This window comes from Phascolarctos cinereus, unplaced genomic scaffold, assembly GCF_003287225.1.
Source record: "Phascolarctos cinereus isolate Bilbo 61053 unplaced genomic scaffold, phaCin_HiC Scaffold_726;HRSCAF=1367, whole genome shotgun sequence".
NCBI lineage: Eukaryota > Metazoa > Chordata > Mammalia > Diprotodontia > Phascolarctidae > Phascolarctos > Phascolarctos cinereus.
In genome coordinates, this window is record NW_027556098.1 from 39298129 (window position 1) to 39316998 (window position 18870).

The 18870-nt window shown below is 32.9% G+C and overlaps 1 pseudogene across 1 annotated transcript in view; it reads left to right on the forward strand.

The window, feature by feature from the left end:
* The first annotated feature begins 3122 nt into the window (after positions 1–3122).
* The window catches only part of LOC110200873 (bifunctional phosphoribosylaminoimidazole carboxylase/phosphoribosylaminoimidazole succinocarboxamide synthetase-like), a 193131-nt pseudogene continuing 177383 nt past the window's right edge, over positions 3123–18870 (forward strand). Inside the window, exons 1-2 of the transcript XR_013482839.1 lie at positions 3123–3464; positions 9151–9189. The product of XR_013482839.1 is annotated as a bifunctional phosphoribosylaminoimidazole carboxylase/phosphoribosylaminoimidazole succinocarboxamide synthetase-like (transcript). The remainder of the gene's footprint in view (positions 3465–9150; positions 9190–18870) is intronic.

Consider the following 18870-nt stretch of genomic DNA (forward strand, 5'->3'; position numbering starts at 1 on the left):
TTTCATTCTCAAGGATATCTGGCTCTAGATTAGTAATCAAACCAGTATCAGTGATACTAAGATCTCTCTTACATAGTGTTCTATATATTCTTGCCACCTCTTCTTAATCTCTCCTATTTCTGTTAAATCCCTATTATTTTTGTTTTTTTATCATGCTCATTTTTGCATGAAATGTTACCTTGATATTTCCAGTTTCCTGAAGAGATCTTTTATCTTTCCCATTCTATAGTTTTCTTTGATTTCTTTGCATTACTCAATTAATAAAAACCTTCTTATCTCTCCTTGCTATTCTCAGGAATTCTACGTTCGGTTAGGTATGTCTTTCTCTTTCCCCTTTCCCTTTCCCTTTCCCTTTTTCCTCAGCTATCTTTAAAGCTTCATCAGTCAGCCATTTTGCTTATTTGCTGTTCTTTTTCTTTGGAATGTTTTTGTTGCAACATCCTATACAATATTGTGATCCTCTGTCCATAGTTTTTCAAGCACTCTATCTACCAGATCTAGTCCCTTAAAACTATTAATCACCTCCACTACAAATTCATATGGCATGTTACTTAGGTCATACATATATAGTTTGAAGGTTTTCCCTCAATTTCCCTTCAATTTAAGTATGAATTTTGCAATGAGAAGCTCATGATCTGAGCCACAGTCAACTCCAGGTCTTGTTTTAACTGACTGTATAGAGCTTCTCAACCTTTGGCTGCAAAGTATATAATCAATGATCTGATGATGTCCATGTGTAGAATCACTTTTTAGGTTGTTGAAAATACACACACACACACACACACACACACACACACACACACACACATTCCTTTATTTTACTTTAAAAGCCCTTTGTAACCTAACACCAATCTACCTTTTTAGTCTTATTTTGTATTCCTCCCTTTATACACTCTACAATCTAGAAAAACTCTTCTCTTTACACTTGATATTACCTTGCCTAGAACACACCCTGTCTTCATCTTCGCCTTAGAATCCCTAGTCTCCTTCAAAACTCAGCTCAAACGCTATCTTCCATATGAAGCTTCTCTTGATTTTCCTCTAAAACTAGTACTTTTTCTTCCCACCAAAATTTCCTATTACATATTTTGTATATATTTTTATATACACATATATATACATATATACATATATGTGTGTATATATACATATATACATATATACATATATACATATATACATATATATATATATACACACACACACACACGTCGGTTCTTCTAGAATGTAAATACTTTGAGGACAGGGACTCTTTCATCTTTCTTTCTTTTTTTCTTTTTCTTTCTTTTTTTTTTTTTTACTATTCCCAATGCCTAGCATAGTGTCAGGTATGTAGTAAGGTTTCTTTTTTTAAATGTTTTTTTGGTTCATTTTTTTTTTGCAAGGCAACTTGGGTTAAGTGACTTGCCCAGGGTCACACAGCTAGTAAGTGTCAAGTCTCTGGTCTGAGACCAGATTTGAACTTAGGTCTTCCAGACTCCAAGGCTGGTGCTCTATCTATTGTGCCACCTAGCTGCCCCTGTAGTAGGTTTTTAATAAATACTTTTTTATTGTTTTCTCATAGTTCTTTAATAGATATTTTTACTGATAGATTCACAAACTATTAACATCCTGGATAACAACCAAATATAATCTCAAAAACAAAATCAAGAAATGGCTATTGAATTCTTACCATATTCAAGACACTTTGCTAGACACAGCATTATTCTAATAGAAGTTTGTAAATTAGTTCAGACATTATAGAAGTGGTTTGTTATATTTTCTTTTGTTTTTGACAGCTGAATGTTAATTATTTTGGCTTTTCTATAAGAGTTTATGGCATATTCATATGATTATTTCCTTTCTTAAAATGTCAATAAAATATGATTTCATCCAAAAATAGTTTAACTCTTATTATTCATTTACCATGATAGTTAATCATTGAACCATCCCCAAAGCATTATTCTAATAATGAGGACAAGACTTGCTGTCTCCTTTTTTTTCCCTTTTGAAACAATTTGAAACAAATGTCACTATGCACTTGGACAGATGTCATTGAGGATGATACAGTATGGATGTAATGAATTACTCAGGTTCATGCAACAAAACCCAGAATGGGAGTACCATCTTATAGCTTCTGGAGAAATATATGCAGTAAAATGGTAGAAAGAAAACATTTGTTTAGCTATTTTTTTTTTAAGGCAATTGGGGTTAAATGACTTGCCCAGGGTCACACAGCTAGTAACTGTCAAGTGTTTGGTCTAAGGCTGGATTTGAATTCAGATCCTCCTGACGTCAGGGCCAGTGTTCTATCCACTGCACCACCTAGCTGCCCCCTGTTTAAGTTAATTCTAATAGCTCTCCTCCAGTGAATCATGCTGAGCAATCAAATTTTTTTTAACAGCATAAAAGAGAAGGTTTGACAGTGTTTATGCTTGATTTTAATGTGAGTCTTTGTTTCAGCAAACTTTGCTGAGATAGTATATCTATCTATATTTAGTTCTGGACTATTTTCAGAACACATATGGTAAATCAATTTCCATGTTGTATTATTATGATATTTATTTTGTGTTATTGAATTGGATCTTTTGTTCTGGGTCTGTAAAGTCAAAAACACAAGTAAAACTAAATGATGCCCCATCTCCATTTATTTAAGGTGCATTATATGAAATCATAAATATAGAACAAATAAAAATATTTTGTTGTTCTCAAAGTATATATTACTATTAATTACAGCATCACTATAAACATTTAGTTTGTGATTTCAAAGTATATGAGCCCCTGTTACTTCCAAATTTCAGGCTTCTTCCATGCAATAAAGTGTTAATGTTCTTTTAAAAGTAAAAATAATCCTGAAACCCAGACACAGAGTTTACATGGAATTATAATCTTGTCATTGTTCTTCTTCAAAATGGGATTTAAAATTGTTCCTTAATAGCAAATTCAAACATGGAACATATTTTAGCCATGCAACCAATCTATCTATATCTTATGTGTTACACAGGACACGGCGGGTGAAGAGCTCAGAGCTGGGAAGCAAACAGCTGCTGTAGCCTGATTTGAGTTCAAATAGTGTGAGTGTTTAGTCTGGCGCACTGCTTGGGGAGAGATTGGCAGCTGGGTCAAACAAAGTCATTCCACTGGCTTCTTTCCCGGTCAGCTTCTGCTAGTACTTCGGTACTAGTGCAGTGTAGGCTTCTTTTCTCAGGCATAGCTCAACATCTGACCCCACCCTCTTAGCTTTAAAAAAAAATGCCTTTTTCTTCTTTAGGAAAAATATGTTATGCAACGTTTCCCACTAATTATGTATTGCGAATGTATTTTATCTTAAAAGCTGAAGAATTGGAGTCTCAGTATAGTGTAGAAAGCAGTCAGTTACAGTGCTAGATTAATAAAAAGGGCCTTTATGGTTTGTGAAAGGCTATCTGTGTGCTTAAGCAGGAAAGTTTTTGATCCACAGGGGGGAAAAGCCAGAAGACATCTCGGTAAGGCTGTATATTGCATCTACTTCTGTGTTAAAGTTGGGGGTGGGGGTGGGGAGTGGTGTTGAGCTTTGTTAACTGCAATGACTCTAAGTTTGCAGTGCGTATCAGCTTTCTGGAAGTTTAAAAGATAGCAGACCATTGTGCACTTTAAAAAAAAAATTCAAAGTAGGGAAAATGGTTCAGTTTGCACCATTTTGTTTCCTGAAAATTAAATTATTATGCCGACCCAAAGATCTATTATATGGAAAGATTCTTTCTAGATTACTATAGGGTGAAACTGTTTTAGAAAGAATACTGACAAGTTTTATAGGACACTATACAATCGTTGGAAAGCAGCAAAACATGGCATTGAACTTACAAGTATTTAACCTCCGCAAAAGTGTAATGTCATTCTAGAAAGAATATTAAGTAAGTGATCTTTGTTTCTTAGTTTTTGTGTTTCGTGGTGGATTTAGCCTGTTGGGTCACATTTTTTTTTTTGTAAGTGCAGAATGCTGCCATGAATCAGTAATGAATCCCTTTTGCACATAATTTTGGCATTTTGCCAAAATCAACTTCCCAGCAGCGAGCTTTCTCTAAAAGAACCTGGAGCGTGTGTGTGTGTGTGTGTGTGTGTGATTAGAAATCATCTCTGAAAGTTACCACAACCAGTTGTGTAGGCATGTCAAAATGACTTTATACAGTAGATTTGAAACTGATTTTTGTTTCTGATTTTTTTCTGATGTATGGAATTATTGTTATCATGAATTTCCTAGCTCCATGCCACCTAAAATAGGTTATGGAGAATAGTTTTAAAGAGGAGAGACTTGTACTATTTTTTTTCTCTCCTTAGCCAAACAAAGCAGGATTAATCATCTCACATTCCAGGATAAATAGCAAATGAATTCCTAAAACTGTTAATCTCTGAAAGCAAGATTTTATGAACAGTAAGTAATGAAGTCTTCTAGAAGTTTCCTTGTGTGCACTGTTAACCTGTTTTAATGAGATCTTTTATGTGTTTAAGTAGGATGAAATGTGTGACTTTAAAATGTTGATATTACTTAAGAGCAAACTAATCATATCTAGTTTGGAATTGCTCTTGGCAAACACTTTAAAACGTTTATCTTTAAATACATTAGAGATTTTGTATTTGTTTGGCATTTTGCAAGGAAAGTGCATGAGTTTTCTTGAGTCAAACAGAAATTTACAATACTTAAAATCTGAAGTTTTTATTCAATTATGCCTAGTTTTCCTGTTGTAATTCCTTTTGATATTTTTATAGGTAAAAATTATCACGTAAGCAAACAGGTTATCGTGTAATTCAGTGTTCTGAGAGCTAAATCACATTTACCAGCAATGCACTACAGTCATCAGAAACTATGCAAACATATTTTACATAGAAGATTTCTACAAAATTGTTCATCATCAAAGATGGGCACATTTTAATGGGAACTGAATCCATAAGCAATAAATGGAATCACCAGAAAGCTTTCTTTTTAAAAAGACCATATATAACAGCAATTTTGTAATGTAAATAGTTTTCATTTTCCTTAAATTTTTTAACTATGGTGCTACATTTTTATTGACTTGAAAGTAATCATACTCTTTTTATATAAATCATCAGAGCAAACTAGTTCTTTTCTTCTTGTACAAGGCACTTTTGATAAGTCTTCCTAGACAACTGAATATTTTAATCAATTTTTTTCTATATATGATTGTTTTCTCTTTATTACAATACATTGCCAGATGTCATTAACTTGAGGGCTGAGGAACAACCTGAAGAACTTTAGGGATACCTAATGATCTGAAAATTATTATTTCAGTACAGAATTCATTATTGTTTTATTACAGATTGATTTATAATACTGTATATGCTTTGCCAATATTTGAATTACAAATTTTCAACAACATAAAAATGCAGAAATAGTAAATTGGCAGCATTAACATTACTAAAAATGTGATTAAGTAATATTTCTGAATCAGAACTTATCTTTTTTGATCATGGACTGATTAAAATAAACCTTTTAAAGAAAATTTAAATCATATATTAATATCAAGGACTAAGTTCCAGAGTTAATGGGAAAGAATTTGAAAAAGGATACATTTTATACATGATTTACTCATAAAAATTGGTTCAGCACTAGGATGCCTATTAAAATAAGACTTTTCAATATGAATTTCTCTGCCACAGATCTCCAAACTCCTAGCCTTTACCCCAAAGAAAAATATTATGTGCCAGGGCATTACAACTTTTCTGTGTGGATGTGTTAGATGTTAAATTTTACAAAAAAACCTTCCAATTAAAACCTGTATTACTCAATAATTCGATGACATTATAGTATCATTTGTCAGTTAAATGGAGAAGATATCGAAGTGAATGGCTTGAAACGGAAACTAGATATCTAAAGACTTGAAGTCCAAACATTGACAATATACCAAAAAACCTAAATTCAATTGAAGATGCTAACAAAATATTAGTTGAGTAAAATTAAAAACATGTCGATTTCCAGGCAAATCGAAGTCACAAGATTAGTTGAAGTAGCTAAGAAACCTACCTTTTCTAGTGATGGCACCTAATTAAAATGGAATATTTCAGCAGTGTAGTCATTTCAGCAGGTTTATTAATTTTTAGGAAATTTAAATGCAAAATATGGATTTCTAACTTCTTAATTTATCCAACTTTTTGTTTAAAAAATCAGAAATACCATTATTTTAGTATTATTATATTCACTTTTTAAATACTTGGTGAATTTGCCACAGATAAGAATGACATAAACAATTTTGTTTCTCCATATTTCTTGCCCTAACATTTATTTTTAAAAAATATTCCATTTCAAAGTGACATTTTCTTTATTCAAGATTATTATTCTGTAAATCTCTCTTAATGAAAACATGAAACTTTCCCATTTCTAACACATTGATAAATACCCAGTCGAATCATAAAAATAGTATGATGACCTAATTTGACTTAAATAGATAATATTCTCTGAAGTACTGTTTTTTCTACTTGCAGACATTTAGATGATTAGAGAGCAGCAGTCTTGGGGTGGGGAGAGGTTTAATTCTTTAGTATTTCACCCATGACTTTCAACAAGTGAGTAATTATGTAACAAGGTGATTTTTAAAGAAAATTTCATTCATTTGTATAAACAAAATGCCTTGCTCTAATGGTTTAAATTCAAGTAATGAGGTAAATAAATTGTTACATTAAATAGAATATAATTATCCAATTTTGGCAGAACTTCAGTGAGTTGTTAACATAAAAGATTAAGAAACAATGAAGCCTTAGTTGTGAAGTTACAAATTACATAAGGGAAGCAAACAAAAGACTCCAATCTTTGTTTTTAAAAGAGGGGTGAGGAAGAGATGTGCAAAAAATAGGATGTCATTTTACAATGAAGTGCTAATGGTAATGTTTGGTCATTTCATTAATGCAAATGGATGTTAGGATATTATAAAATTAATTCCAATCTAGCATGAATTTGTTTTTTTCCACCTTATGGAAGATGGAGTTATATGGACTAATGAAGTTTCTATGGATTTTGTTTTAGAAACTAAATACAACTGAGGAATAGTATCATTCCCTGGCAGTCAGTTTTTAGATTTAGGTCTAAAATGTAGTTATAATAATATTAACAAGACACATTTAATTAGCATTTGAAGATTTTTCAAAGCCCCCTTGCCCCATAACAATCTTGTAGGAAAGTTGCGCAACTATTATTCACATTTTGAAGGTGAGAAAACTGAAGTGCAGAAAGGTTAATTGACTTACTCAAATTTACACAGCAAGTGGCATTCTGATCTTAGATTGATGCTAAGTTCTTTGTACTTCATACTAAAGCATCCTAAATCTGCCTTTTTAAGGAAAGTTTTATATTTATGCATCAACCTGGGAAGTCTCACAAATTTATGCTGTTCTTCACAGGGCTCAGTATAACCCATCATCACTATTGTAAGTGACTCAAAACAGACATCCTTTTCTCGGCTTACATCCACAGATATTTGTTTCATAAATATTTAATAATAAGCTTTTTTTTTAATTGGAAAGTCCATCGGACTGAGAGCTAAAGAACCTGGTTCCTAACTCTAACACTTACTGTCTGACACGGCTTCAATTTCTTCATCTATGAATTGAAAGCTTGGAATAGATGATCCCTACTTGGCCTTCTAATTCTAAAATTCTAATAGACGCAACCAACTATCATGAATATACATTTGTGGATCTGTGCTTAAGAAAAATATTTCATTTTATTTGTGAGTTTTTATAAATATTACATAGTAGCTCTCTTGAAAGAGCTCAGCAATTTAATTTTTTTTGGTAGTGTAGCTGGTTTTTAAGTAATGCATTATTTTCATGTGTATATATATATATGTATATACAATTATATATTCATGTGCATATACATAATCTGAATATAGTTATACAGAAAATATATCATTCTATATGTACATACATATTGCAGCTACATAGATAAATATGTATGTATATGAGGCAAAATGGTGCAATGGCAGAATGAAAGAGCTGGTCCAAATAACCTCTAAGATCCCTTCTAATTCCAAATCCATGATCTTAAGAATATATTTATAAACATATCTACAAATCCATTTCTGACTAAAATATGCCATATGGAATTCCAAAACTCCCTGGGAAAACATTAATATAATCACTTGGCAGGTTATTCTTTACTTAAACGATATATACTTAATCTAGCATATATTGCTATTTTTTGTTTACAGCTCTGCACACATAAGAGAGTCTCACTCAAGAAGAGTGATGAGCTAGAGTATTTGCTTTTCGGAAATGATTTCTAACTTTTCCCATCATTAGAAAATGAATCAACAGTGATGGAAAAACAACAGTATTGATTTGTAATTTTTGGCAGAAGAAATAATTATAATCATTATAGATTGATTGCATAGCTAGCATTTATAATGCTTTAAGGTTTGCAAAACACTTTAAAAATATCTCATTTTTATCCTTATAGTAATCCTGGAAGGTAGGTACTATTATTATCCCCATTTTACAGATGAGGAAATTGAGGCAAACAGAGGGTAAGTGATTTGCCCATAGTCATTATTTAAGTGTCTGAGGGAAAATTCAAACTCAGATCTACATAACTCCAAGTCAAATTCTCTATTTACTGTGCCATCTAGCTACCTTGATAATATTTTTCCATTCATTGACAGTTTTGTGTCTTTTTTTAAAAAAAATTCAGTTATATTTTATCTTTGGTTCTGAATTCTCTCTCCCCCACCTCCCACTCCCCTAGATTTTGAGAAAGCAAGAAAAAAAACAAAAACATATTGCAAATATTTATAGTCATGCAAAGCAAAATAAATTACTGCAATAGCCATTTCCTTTCTTCCCCCCCTCAAATTTCAATATGCATTCTTCAGCTCCTTGCCTCTCTATCTGGAGGTGGATAGTATGTTTCATTCTGAGTCCTCTGAAACTGTGGTTGGTTCCATTGTGTTTATCAGAGTTCCTAATGACAGAGTTTTATGACAAAATTTTTAAATTAGAAATTGATAATTATTACAGCAAATGTCAACCTATTAGTATTATTAAATAACTGATTTAAGACAAAGCAAAATTAATAGTTTATAGATAAAATATGAAACATTTCTATATTGCTTCTAACATTTATTTTAATTTCTAAAAATCAAATAATCACAATTGTAAAGGTATTAATTTTTTCCCTTTCAGAATAAACCATGTCTACTTCAGGAGCTTATGTCTTCACTGGTAAGTTTCTCAAATTTCATTGTGTTTTAGATTTTTCCAGCTAAACTCAATTCAAGATCATGTATAAGGCATTTAAGTCACAGAACAGCTTTTGAGATAGTTGTCCAACCATATACAGATAATAAAGCATTTTGTTAATGTATATTTTGGGGAAATATGATTTTTCTGGTGAGGAATGTTTTAACAGCGTTCCAAAAACTTTGGTATGTTTGATATATTGTATCATAACTTTCTTTTACTTGATTTTTTAAACTTTTCCTTGTCTCTATAATTTGTCTTTTATGCACTCATTATTTAGAAATTGACTGTTATGCTTCCATTTGGGTCTGTGTCTTTTGTTTGTGTTCTCTGAACTTATTCCTATTTATAATTTGTTATACTCTATAATTTTGTGTAAACTATTTCTACCCTTTCAATATTTATTTGCAGTATTTCATTGTCTTAGTACATGGTCAAGTTTTTTTCCATGTAGTGCTGAAGAATACTTAATAAATTCTTAATAGACCCATTTAAAATGTATCATGTCTTTTTAAAATTTTTTAATCCTATTCAATATTTTATTTTTCCCAATTACATGTAAAAACAATTTTAACATTCTTTTTCTTTTAAATTTTGATTTCAAATTTTCTCCTCCATCCTCTCCCCACCCCCATTGAGAAGGCAAGCAATTTGACATGAGTTTATATGTAAGTCATTTGGTAAAAGCAAACCCAGACAAAAAAAAAAGTAAGGAAAATAAAGTAAAGAAAAAGTATCTTTAATTTGCATTCATGCTCTACCAATTTTTTTTTTCTGGAGACGGACAGCATTTTTCATCAAAAGTCTTGAGAATTGTCTTGGATAAGTGTACTGCTGAGAATAGCTAAGTTATTTATAGTAGAGCATCATACAATATTCTTGTTACTGTGTACAATGTTTTCCTGGTTCTGCTCATTTCATTTTGCATCAGTTCATGTAAGTCATTCAACGTTTTTCTGAGAGCATCTTGATCATCATTTCTTAAAACGCAATAGTATTCCATCACAATCATATACAACAACTTATTCAGTCATTTCCCAATTGACGGACATCTCCTCACTTTCTAATTCTTTGCCACCACTAAGAGAGTTGCTATACATATTTTTGTGCAGATATGTCTATTTCCCTTTTGTTTTTCACCTCTTTGGGATACAGACTTGGTAGTGGTATTGCTTGGTTAAAAGGTATGCATGGTTTTATAGCCCTTTGGACATAGCTCCAAATTGCTCCCCAAAATATTTGAATCAGCATAGAGTTTCTTTCTTTCTTTCTTTCTTTCTTTCTTTCTTTCTTTCTTTCTTTCTTTCTTTCTTTCTTTCTTTCTTTCTTTCTTTCTTTCTTTCTTTCTTTCTTTCTTTCTTTCTTTCTTTCTTTCTTGGCAATTGGGGTTAAGTGACTCGCCCAGGATCACACAGCTAGTAAGTGTCAAGTGTTTGGTCTGAGGCCGGATTTGAACTCAGGTCCTTCCAACTCCAGGGCTGGTGCTCTATCCACTGCACCACCTAGCTGCCCCATATCAGTATACAATTTCACCAATAATACAGTAGTGTTTTAATCCTCTCACATCCTCTTCAACATTTCTCATTTTTCTTTCTGTCATATTAGCCAATCTGACAGGTATGCAATAGTTGCTCAGAGTTGTTTAATTTGCATTTCTCTCATCAGTGGTGATTTAGAGCATTTTTTTCCCCCTATGACTATAGATAGCTTTGATTACTTTGCCTGAAAAATGCCTGTTCATATCCTTTAACCATTTATCAATTGAGGAAAGGCTCTTATTTCTATAAATTTGACTCAGTTTTCTATATGTTTGAGAAATGAAGTCTTTATCAGAGAAATTCACTATAAAAATATTTTTCACAGTAATGATTACCAACTATGTATTTCCCTCCATCCCATTTCACCCCATTTATCCTACTCTCTCCTTTCACCCTGTCCATTCCTCAAAGTGTTTTTCATCTGACTTTTACCTCCCCCAAACTTCTGTCCCTTCTGTCAGCTTCCTCCTTCTCTTATCCCCTTCCTTTCCTACTTTCCTGTATGGGAACATAGATTTCTACACCCAACTGAGTGTGCAAGTTATTCTCTCTTTGAGACAATTCCAATGAGAGTAAGGTTAGTGTGCTCCCCTTTCCCCATTTCCCCCTTCACAGTAAAAACTCTTTCAGGCCTCTTTTATGTCAGAAAATTTGCCCCATTCTACCTCTCCACTTCCCCTTCTCCCAGTGCATTCCTCTTTCTCATCTCTTAATCATATTTTTTTAGGTAATCATACCATCACATTCAACTCACACCTCTGTTTTCTGTCTATGTATAATCCTCTTAACTGCCCTAATAGTGAGAATGTTTTTAGGAGTTATAAATATTATTTTCCCATGTAAGAATAAAAACAGTTTAACCTTATCAAATCCCCTATTATTTCTCTTTCTTGTTTACCTCTTTATGCTTATTTTGTGTCTTGTATTTGAAAGTCAAATTTTCTATTCAGCTCTGGTCTTTTCATCAGGAATGCTTGAAAGTCCTCTATTTCATTGAATATCCATTTTTCCCCCTGAAAATACTCAGCTTTGCTGGGTAGGTGATTCTTGGCTGTAATCCTACCTTTTTTGCCCTCTGGAATATCATATTCCAAGCCCTCCAATCCTTTAATTTAGAAGCTTTTTGGCTGCTTGCAGTATTTTTTCCTTGATCTGGGGTATCTGGAATTTCTCTACAATATTCCTGGGAGTTTTCATTTTAAGATCTCTTTCAGGAGATGATTAGTGGATTCTTTCAATTTCTATTTTTACCCTCTGGTTCTAGAATATCAAGGCAGTTTTCCTTGATAATTTTTTTTTTTGGCTAGGCAATGAGGTTAAGTGACTTGCCCAGGGTCACACAACTAGTAAGTGTTATGTGTCTGAGGCTGGATTTGAACTCAGGTCCTCCTGAATCCAGTACTCTATCCACTAAGCAACCTAGCTGCCCCTCCTTGATAATTTTTTGAAAGATGATGTCTAGGCTTTTTTTTTAAATCATGACTTTCCCATAGTCCAATAATTCTTAAATTATCTCTCCTGGGTCTATTTTCTAGGTCAGTTGTTTTTCCAATGAGGTTTTTCACATTGTCTTCTATTTTTTCATTCTTTTGGTTTTGTTTGATTGTTTCTTGATGTCTCATAAAGTCATTAGTTTCCACCTGCCCAATTCTTACTTTTTTTGTTTCTGTTTTTTTAAATTTTTCTCTTTCTTTCTTTCTTTCTTTCTTTCTTTTTTTTTTGGCTAGGCAATGGGGTTAAGTGACTTGCCCAGGGTCACACAGCAGGTCCTTCTGAATCCAGGGCTGGTGTTCCATCCACTGCGCCACCTAGCTGCCCCTCCAATTCTTACTTTTAAGGAATTATTTTCTTCAGTGAGCTTTTGTACCTCCTTTCCCATTTGGCCAATTCTACTTTTCAAGGAATTCTCTTCATTGAATTTTTGTGCATCTTTTTTCCATTTGGCCAATTCTGCTTTTCAAGACATTCTTCTCTTTATTCGATTTTTGTGCCTCTTTTACCATTTGGCCTGTTCTGTATTTTAAGGTGCTATTTGCTTCAGTATTTTTGTGCCTCCTTTACCAAGTTGTTGACTCTTTTTTTTCATGATTTCCTTGCATCACTCTCATTTCTCTTCCCAATTTTTCCTCTACCTCTCTTATTTGATTTTAAAAATCATTTTTGAGCTCTTCCATGGCCTAAGACCAATTCGTATTTTTTGAGGCTTTGGATGCAGGAATTTTGATTTTGTTGTCTTCTTCTGAATGTGTGTTTTGATTTTCCTTGTCACCATAGTAACTTTCTATGGTCAGAATTTTTTTCTGTTGTTTGCTCATTTTCCAGTCTATTTCTTGACTTTTAACTTTATGCTAAAATGGACTCTCCCTTGCAAGCAGAGAGGGCACTGTCCCAAGCTTCAGGTTTTTTTGTGCAGCTTTTTTTCAGAGGTAATTCTGGGGACCTGTAGGGCTTTTTTTTTCCTCTCCAAGGTAGTATAACCTAGAGAGAGGTGTGTTTATTACTCTCCTACACTGTGCACTGGTCTATGAGTGACCACAAGCACTCTTTTCAACCCTGGACATTTTACCAGGGTTTCTGCTTTTCTGTGGCTACAAGCTCTGCTGTGTTAGTGCTCCTTCTCACACTGGGACTAAGACCCAGGACTGCAACTTAGATCCAAATATAAGAAATGAAACAGAGTCCTGCCCCTGGTGCCAGCAAAGGGACCTCTGTAAATCTCCTTCTGATCCATTGTCCAATCCCCTTATCATCTGTGGGTTTAGAGGTCTGGAAACTGCCACTGCTGCCTCTGAGTCAATCACCCTGAGGCCTGCTCTTAGTTTACTGGGGCCAGGTCTGCTCTGGCTCAATCTGCTGTGGACTGTGCTTCTCTCTCATCCTGGTGCAACAGACCTTTCCTGCTGACCTTCTAAGTTGTCTGGGGCTAGAAAATTGTTTCATTCTTTTTGTGTGTTCTGCCATTCTAGAATTTGTTCATAGTCATTATTTAAAGGTATTTGGAGGAGTTTGGGGGAGAGCTCAGGGGAGTCTCTGCCTTTACACCTCTATCTTGGCTTTGCAGGGCCCCCCCTTGCCCATATCACAAGTTGTTCCAGAATGTTTTTCAATTCAATATTTTCACTTTTCTTTGTTTTCCCATTAGATGTTTTTCCCTTGCCACTATTGTATTGCTGCTTATATCAATTTGTAATTTGGTTGTTTTCCCTTATAAGTTTTGATGCTCAGGCATTTTGAGTATATACATTTAAGACAGTTTCTGAAGGACACTGAATAGTCTTGGTTCCAAAGACAAACATGAAATTCTTCAAGAGACAAGGAGAAAGCCCTTCAAATATAAAAGAAAGGAAACTCAGATAATACAGGACTTTGTAAGCAAAGCATATTGATCTTGAAGACAGGGTGTGTAGAGAAGGATCCTTGGTCATGTTGAAGAAAATGACAAGACAGAAAACCTGAAGACTACAATGTAATAAATAATACAAGAAAATTTCACAGAAATTCTGAACACGGAAAACAATGTCTCATTGGTAACAATCAGCAGATTGTTTCTAGAAAAGTGAACAAACAAAAAACCCCTCTTTTACTGCAAACCTCTTAGAGGTTTTTGAAAACTCATAGGACCCTCTGTCTCCTCAGATGTTTATTCATTTTGTTGTCTTTTTTTTCCATTTTTAAAAAATTAATACATATTTATGGAATAAAACAAACATTTCCATAACAGTACAATAAAGGATGATTGTACATGAAACTGCAAATCTGTTAAACACAATTTGCTATTCCTTTCAAATACACAACAAAATTATCATGTAAATCTTTTCTTCTTTTTTTCCTACCCTTCTCTTACCCCACCCTAGAGATGTCTACCATTAGATACATATAAGTATATATACATATATATATATATATACACGTATACATAAACATATATATGTAAAATTATTCTATACGTACTTCTATTTATAAGTTCTTTCCCTTGATACAGATAGTATCTTTCCTCATATATCCTTTGTAGTTAACTTGGGTATTTATAATAATCAAAATAAATCACTAAAAGTCATTCTTAAAACAATATTGCTGTTACTATATACTATGTTCTCTTGGTTCTGCTCATTTTGCTTTTCATTATTTCATGCATCTCTCCATGTTTTTCTAAGATCATTGAGCTCATTTTTTCTTGTAGCACAGTAGTATTCCATCACTATCATATACCATAAATTGTTCATCCATTCCCCAAATGATGGGCATTCCTGCAATTTTGAATTGTTTGCCACTATAAAGAGAGCTGCTATAAATATTTTAGAACATATTTTTTTTTCCTTTTTCCTTAATCATCTTTGAAAATGGATCTAGTAGTGGTGTTGCTGGGTCAAAGGGTATAAGTAGTTTAATTACTCTTTGAGTACAATTCCAGGTTGCTTTCCAAAATGATTTGATCAATTCACAATTCTACCAACAATGAATTGGTGTCCCAATTTTTCCACTTCCCCTCCAACATTTGTCACTTTCTCTTTCTATTATTTTTGTCAATGTAGTACATGTAAAGTTATAAATGATATTTCAAGGTCGTTTTGATTTGTTTTAGCTTAATTTAATTTTTCCCATCAATACTGATTTAGAGCATTTTTCAAATGACATGAATTGTTTTGATTTATTCTTTAAAAAACTGTCTATTCATATCTTTTGACCATTTACCAATTGAAAAATGACTCATTTTTATACATTTGACAAACTTCTTCATATGTTTTTGATATGAGACCTTTATCTGAGAAACTATAAACATTTTTTCCAATTTTCTATTTTCTTCCTAATCTTGGCTTCATTTGTTTTACTTGTAAAAAAACCTTTTTAATTTAATGTAATCATTATCTCCTTTTACACCTAACTTTGCTCTCTATCTCTTCTTTATTCATAAATTCTTCACCTATCTAAAAGTCTGAGAAATAATATATTCTATATTCTTCAAATTTTCTTGTAAAATCTCTTTTTATATTTAAGTTATGTGTCCATTTTGATTCTGTCTTGGTAAATGGTGTAAATTATTGGTCCATGCCCAATTTCTACCTTCCTGCTTTCCAGTTTGCCAAACAATTGTTACCAAATAATCAATTCTTCTTCCAAAATCTTAAGTTTTTACACTTGTCAAATACAAGGTTTATTATATTCATATGCTGCTGTAAATTATACATCTATTCCATTGATCAACCTTTCTATTTTTTAGATAGTATCAGATAGTTTTGATAATTACTGCCTCATAACATAGTTTAAGATCTGGTACTGTTAAACTTCTTTCCTTTACATGTTTTTTCATTATTTCCTTTGATATTCTTGACTTTTTGTTTTTCCAAATGAATTTTGTTATTTTCTTTTGTAATTCAGTAAATTTTTATTTCGTAATTTAATTGGGATGGTGTTGAATATATAAATTAGTTTAGGTAAAATTGTCATTTTTATTATGTTGGCTCTACCTACCAATGAATAATTAATATTTTTCAATTATTTAAATCTGATTTTATTTGTATAAAAAGTTTTTTTATAATTTTGTTTATACAGTTCCTGGGTTTGGTTTGGCAGGTGTATTCTCAGATATTTTATACAATTTAGAGTTATTTTAAATGGGGTATTTTTGCAGAGTTTTGTTTGTGACATTTAAGAATTCTGGTGCTTTATGTGAATTGACTTTACATCCTTCTACTTTGCTAAAATTATTCATTGTTTTAACTAACTTTTTAATTGAGTTTTTGGGATTTTCCAAATATATCATTATATCATCTGCAAAAAGAAATAGTTTTATGATCTCATTCCATATTCCTATTCCTTCTATTTCTTTTTCTTCTCTTATTGCTATTGCTAGGATTTCCAATACAATACTGAATAATATTGGTGACAACTGCCATTCTTGTTTCACACATAGTCTAACTGGGAAGGCTTTTAGTTTATCTGCATTACAAATAACGTTTGCTAATGGTTTCAGATAAATGATTTTTGTGAATTTAAGGAAAAATCAATTTATACCAATAATTTCAAGTGTTTTTAATAAAAAGGAGGGTTGGACTTTGTCAAAAGCTTTTCTGCATCTATTGATATAATCATATGATTTTGTTGTTACTTAAGTAATAATTTTATGTGTAAATTGGAACAGGTCAGAAATTTCCAAGCTCTCCAGATTTCCTCCACAAATGGACAGAAAAGCACCACAAAATGAATGCAGAGAAGCAAAAATAAAGGGGTAAAGCAGTTGTCTTACATTATTTAGCCATCGATTTTTGGGCTCATTTAGCTGACCAGGAGGCCATCTTTCCTTCTGTTAATAATATTTCCCTTTTGTTTCATGTGCTCAAAGTTTAAAAGAGCTCATTGTTTGTGCTCAAAGTCTTAAAAGAGTTTCTTTTTATCTCCTGAGTTCTTTTCGATTTTACCCCCCCCCCCATATTCCTCTGGAGCTTACTTTCTGGTTCCTTACCCTTTAGCAGCTTTTCCCTGAAGGCTGAACCTCAAAAGCTGTTTCAGCCCCTTTCAATGCTGTGCAACTTATAATTCACTTGCTTTAATCTCTGCCCAAGTTACTTTTAGAGGAACAGGACTTTCTGACTCAGGCTCAGTGTTCTATCTACTGCACCAACTAACTGCCTAAATGTGAAGGCATATTTGAGTTTTGTTGCAATCCAATGGGTAGCCTTGTGCAGCCTTGTCAGATCATGAAGGTTGGTGTGGGAGAATGCTGAGTGAATGTGTTAAGGATTGAGCCTTCTCTGCTGTTAGTCCTCAGATCGTTACTCCTTAGTGTTCTTGATGTTTTAAACTGTAGAGATAAATGAAACTGCTTTATCTCCTGTACATAATTCTTAGTTTGGAGAGGTTTGAAAGGTTGTGGAGTTCAGGAAATGTCCTCCTAGTTGTTGGTCATGAAACACAGAAGCAAATATGTAGATTTTGAAGATTCTGTGAATATGATACATTCTTTAGCACTTTTGTCTTTCCTTGGACAATGTTCATACCTTGTTGAGACATTATGTGACTCTTCAACAACAGAGGCCCTGTGATAACTGATACATGATTGGCAGTTTTAGGCCAGCTTTCTTTAGCCAATCTAAAACTAAGCTAAATCTAAATTTAACCATCTAAAACTCTCCATATTTTTCCATTGGCTTTCTAAACACAATAAGCTCATCTAAGAAGACCAACACTTTCCCATAATTTATATCTCTGACTGCTTTAGCCATTAACCATTGAAAAGTGGCAGGTGCCCTGAAGATTTCTTGATGCATACACACAAATTGTTAAAAATCTAGTTGTAAATACAAAAGCAACCTTTTCTTTGTCTTTCTCAGCTGTAGGAATATGAGAATATCCACTGCATCAATCCAAGAAAGAAAACCACTGTCTGTCTGACATATACTCCAGGGTCCATAAGCATACTGTACTGGTCTGATTTTGTTTATTTTTCATTTATTTGAAGTCTGTAGTGTACATACTTTTGTATCTTTCCTTTCTTCTTTGTTATGACAACTATAAATGATGTATATGGGTTACTGAGCTGTGATGATGCCACTGACTAGCTGTTCTTTTCAGATATTTTCTGAAGATTTTCATAGATAAAGATGTCTTCTGTAGAATGTTCCTGGAATGGTCAATGAATTGGATATTGTAGATTGTTTCTCAGGCATATCTCCCATCTCACACACATGCTAATATATATGTATGTGTGTGTGTGTGTGTGTGTGTGTACATATATATATATATGTATGTATATATATATCTCCTCTCATGAACTGTTTCCTCAACTGATCTTTCTGTAATTCCAGTAATGGGGAATCATTAAAGTGAAGTATCTCAAGATATAACCCTGAATTTTTAAAGCCAGTTGTTAGGCATGTGTTTCTTTCGTGCCTACATTCTATTATTTAGGTTTCATGCCTGTATCCTGTAGTTTAGGTTCATTACTAGAATGAAATTATATATTTATAGGTTATTGACATTTCACAAAAAGAAGTTGTACTTAGCCAAGGATATTTAAAAAGGACACAGTAGTGCTTAGCTTCAATAGATATGTTCCACACTTATCTCCTTGTGGAAAATTGTATGGACAGCAGGCCAGACTGCAGTGATTCAACTAGTCTCAGGATGT